Below are 5,585 nucleotides of genomic sequence, written 5' to 3'. Positions count from 1 at the left end.
TTTTTGTGTTGTATAGTTACACCACTGCCCAAGGTTGAGAGCTTAATAACATGTTTAAGCCAGCCACATTCTTAATGTGCCTGTCACATGTCAGGAACCGGTAGAGCAATGGTTATAGTTCGTTTATTACTGTTGTATTTGATTTTCGTAATTTGTTTTGGTATAAAATAGGCAGTAAGTTTTCTCGTTTGAAATAATTTTTCCTTTTTCCAGACGGAGCCTTTTAAAACTGTTCATATGGCAGGGACCGAACGGTTGCCTATAACTATACATCCACTTCATCATAACTCTGTTGGTCAGTTTTCTCAGTTGTTTTTATGCCACTCCATTTTTCATATAATATTATGTATTAAGAAAACTTCGACAGAAACATACGCAACTGTTCTAAGAGCTTTTACGTGTTTTACATACCAATACAATTGAAAATGAAAATGAGGAATGTGACAAAGACAACAACCTGATTAAAGAGCAAAACCACTACAAGGGCAACACATAGGCCTTCAATACAGCAAGACATTCTAGAACCCGGAAGCGGCCCTCAGCTACCTTTTAATAAAAATGTGTACTTGTTTTATATTAATTAAAACATCTACCTATATATATTATTTAGAAATATATAGGAAAAATAAAGGCCAGAGACTCCTGACTTGGAACAGACGATAAATGCTTTCCTAAAATAATTTTAGTAATTTCTTCGTTTGTTTGTTTTTTGTGATTCTATATATATGAAGATGTAGTATGAGTGCGAATCAGACAACACTCCATTCCAAGTCACTATATATGGAATTAAATCATTACAGTACTCAACTAGGAGCCTTGACTCACACCGGAAATCTAAAAAGGGCCCCAAACCAAAAATTAATAGTGTTAAACCATTCAAACGGGAAAACCAACAGTCTAATCTATAGAAAAAAAACCGAAAAAAGAGAAATACTTATTAACCACATCAACAAAAGACAACTACTGAACATCGGATTTCTGAATTAAGACAGATGCAATCAATTGCAGTTGGTTTTAAGTTACAGTGACTTGACTGTTAGTGTTGCTCTCCACCAATTGCAACTCATTGAAAATTTTGACCAAATTGCAATTTGTGTTATTAAACCAAATTGTTCAACTGTTCCCCAGTTGTTGCAAATTAAAACCTCGTTTGCTGGAACGTTTATTGTAAGAAATGGGTTTGCTAGAATATACAAAGGAATAATTTCTACAGTTATTTCTGGTAAATAAAATATTATCAGAAATGGCGACAGCCTCAACCTACAACTCATAAATAATAACAAAATATATCTGTTAAACTGTGAGTGCTTAAATGCTTAAAGTACTGTATCTGCCAGACATACATTGATTTATAGAATGTATGTATGATAGAAAATTACTTACTATATATGTTACATGAATTATAAGCCACCAATTCTGTTTTAATGACAATACTTTTCTGGCCAACACTGAAAAACATGAATAAATGTTGCTTTAGATTTGTAACTTTAATTTCATTGTTAAATTTCGAAACGACAAGCATTTTTCGCATGCAAAACTAAATGTATTTCATGCTTGCCCGATGACAGCACAAAATTTCAGAAATCAGGATGCATCTTTTAATTGTAGTATTTTGGTGATTGTTGATGTACTCCGGTAATTTTCTCGCATTTTTCATGTGAAATAGTTGAAATATATAAAGGAAAGAATGTGTAAACAATTTGTTCCGTGATATCATCATTATGTTATCATTTATACCGAATGTTGTAGTGTACTGTAAATGTACGGGTGTTATAAATCATTGTCAATAAACGGAATAACAGATACAAGACAAGCATAACATAAGAACGAACTATAAAAATTTGTTAAAAAAGGCTTTTTATGTCCCATCTACGATCAACTTGAAACTTAGTACACTTGTTGCTTATGATATGATCGTTCTGATTTTAAAGCCAAATTAGACTTTTGACCCCCATTTCACGGTCCACTGAACATAAAAAATGAAAGTGGGAGTTTCAGGTTTAAGTTTTTGGTCAAGGTAGTTTTTGATGAAGCTGAAGTCCAATCAACTTGAAACTTAGTACACTTGTTGCTTATGATATGATCTTTTTAATTTTAAAGCCAAATTAGACTTTTGACCACAATTTCACGGTCCACTGGACATAGAACATGAAAGTGGGAGTTTCAGGTTAAAGTTTTTGGTCAAGGTAGTTTTTGATGAAGCTGAAGTCCAATCAACTTGAAACTTAGTACACTTGTTGCTTATGATATGATCTTTTTAATTTTAAAGCCAAATTAGACTTTTGACCCCAATTTCACGGTCCACTGAACATAGAAAATGAAAGGGGGAGTTTCAGGTTAAAGTTTTTGGTCAAGGTAGTTTTTGATGAAGCTGAAGTCCAATCAACTTAAAACTTAGTACACTTGTTGCTTGTGATATGATATTTCTAATTTTAAAGCCAAATAAGACTTTTGACCTCAATTTCACGGTCCACTGAACATAGAACATGAAAGCGGGAGTTTCAGGTTAAAGTTTTTGGTCAAGGTAGTTTTAAATGAAGCTGAAGTCCAATCAACTTGAAACTTAGTACACTTGTTGCTTATGATATGATCGTTCTGATTTTAAAGCCAAATTAGATTTTTGACCCCCATTTCACGGTCCACTGAACATAAAAAATGAAAGTGGGAGTTTCAGGTTTAAGTTTTTGGTCAAGGTAGTTTTTGATGAAGCTGAAGTCCAATCAACTTGAAACTTAGTACACTTGTTGCTTATGATATGATCTTTTTAATTTTAAAGCCAAATTAGACTTTTGATCCCAATTTCACGGTCCACTGGACATAGAACATGAAAGTGGGAGTTTCAGGTTAAAGTTTTTGGTCAAGGTAGTTTTTGATGAAGCTGAAGTCCAATCAACTTGAAACTTAGTACACTTGTTGCTTATGATATGATCTTTTTAATTTTAAAGCCAAATTAGACTTTTGACCCCAATTTCACGGTCCACTGAACATAGAAAATGAAAGGGGGAGTTTCAGGTTAAAGTTTTTGGTCAAGGTAGTTTTTGATGAAGCTGAAGCCCAATCAACTTAAAACTTAGTACACTTGTTGCTTATGATATGATCTTTTTAATTTTGGTCAAGGTAGTTTTTGATGAAGCTGAAGTCAAATCAACTTGAAACTTAGTACATATGTTCCCTATAGTATAATCTTTCTAATTTTAATGCCAAATTAGATTATTACCCAATTTTCACAGTCCACGGAACATGGAAAAGGATAGTTCAAGTGGGCATCCGTGTACTTTGGACACATTCTTGTTTTATATAGATTATACCGTTGGTTTTCCCGTTTAAATTGTTTTACACGTCTAGTAATTTTGAGGCCCTTTATAGCTTTTTGTTCGGTGTGAGCCAAGGCTCCGTGTTGAAGGCCGTACATTGACCTATAAAGGTTTACTTTTATACATTGTTATTTGGATGGACAGTTGTCTCATTGGCACTCACACCACATCTTCCTATATCTATTAACTCATCAGATGGACAAAAATACAAGTGGACGTGTCCGGGTATTTGTACATCCCGACAACAAAAAGACACTAGGAACAGATCTGGGAGTACTCCCAGTTATCTGACAGCTAGTTCAAAGCCACTAACAACTAATAAAAAAATCAAGCATCTAAGACCAAACTATCAATCCGTACACATCCAATTCCAATGGATTTTGTGTAAAGACGTCATAAACAGCCAGAGAAAAACATGACCTTGTCCAATGCCAAGTTACAGGTATCGACAGATTGTAGATCCATGAATGTGTATATGTATAACATACTAGTAATATTTAGTTTGCTTTTAATTTACTGATAACAAAATCAATATTTATACCAATAAAAACAATATTCAATGATCTGATTACAGTGTTGAATTGGTAACCTTTTAGAATAAGTTTATTTAAAGGAGCGATAAGTTTACATGGATCATTTCTAATTTGCCCTCAGTAGATATTGCAGATGACGTTATTCTGGAAAATCCATCTAATCCAACCTTTATATACACAGAGTCAATGGTTTGTTATTTGGCTTTCCATATATTTTACTATTTATAATTATAAATATTTCTAGCGTTACGGGTTTTTCTTTTTGTCTTAAGAAATATAATATACAAACGTACATCTTTGAAGTCGTTTTGTTGACAAAAATCTATATTACATAAAGTAGCATATTTACCTGACGATATCAGGATATTGGTATTTAGTCAAATCTTAACCGGAATTTGTGACACTATTAGAATTATTAAATTAATAAAATGTGAATAACATGTCGAAATATTTAGGCTTGAAATAAATATATTTTTGGATAAGTTAATGGAAGCACACTAGGTGTATAGTGTCTTATACGATTACAGGTTTGTAATGTTTAACAACCATATTATATCATTGTGTAAACACGTTAATTATGAGCTTTGAAAGTCAAGAAGTTCGAGCATTTTTCTGAGTAAGTGTTAAAAAAATTCAAACAAATATTCTTTACTGTAGTTAGCATTCATTAGTCGTCAGTATCTATAGATTACCAACTTGTGGTTATATTGATAATTTAGAATCTTCCTTGAAGGTGGCGCACAAATTCGCAGCTAAATAATTCGATTGATGTGTCATTTGTATACAAGAGTTATAGTCATTTGAACTATGAGTCTATGTTGAATTTCATAAAGTCAATATGTTGATTGTTTACCTTGAACAGGGTTATACTTTTATCGTATATATACATGTAGTTTTTTTATTGAATTTAAAATCGTTACAAAATCTGTAATGTACTAGATACTCGTATTTTTCATTAGTTTATCAAAGACATTTATGTATATCTATCTACTTTCTTTTATTTTTTTTGAAATGTTTAAAATTAATATATACCAATATAAAGAAGTATGTTGTTATCTTATAACTATGTTTTTGTTATCAGTAAGTATTCGTACCGTGTTTATACGTCAAAAATAAGCAAGGTCAAATCTGCCTTCATCATCACTAATTTTCTGAGAGCGATGAGACAAACTGCTCTAAATCACAGATCACAGACACTCGTTTCAGAATGAAAATTTCCTTTATGATACCTTAATATGCCATTTATGTATATAGGGGGAAATATTCTGAAACAAGTGACTATGTCACAGAAAATGCATCTTCCAATTATATAGAATGGCTCTCTATTAAAGCAATATCCTGGAAATTATTAAAAAAAACATTTTTAATTTGAGGTACAATATGCCGGTTAAAAACATTAATTGTGCTGTCAAGAATACACTGTTTCAAGTTGTGGTATGCATAAAAAAACGTCCAACAGCATTCGTCCTTCTACTCAGAAAGGCATTTGTTTCTAACATCGATATGGTGTATACCATTATGCTATAACTCAAATGAAGCAGAAATCTAATGTAACTTATCTAGTTTACTCGATCCCTCTAGACAAATACATGAAAGAAGTGTAATAACGCCTAACACAAACACAAATACGCACAAACACAAAACAGTACACTATAGCCAATACGTTATTCCAGAAGCTTCTATCCAATTTTGTCATCCTTATAACTTTCGACGTCAGAATTTCGTATAAATGTCTAGG

The sequence above is a fragment of the Mytilus edulis genome, chromosome 9 (assembly GCF_963676685.1).
Source record: "Mytilus edulis chromosome 9, xbMytEdul2.2, whole genome shotgun sequence".
In the NCBI taxonomy this organism is placed as follows: Eukaryota; Metazoa; Mollusca; class Bivalvia; order Mytilida; family Mytilidae; genus Mytilus; species Mytilus edulis.
Note: the sequence above shows the minus strand (reverse complement) of the source record.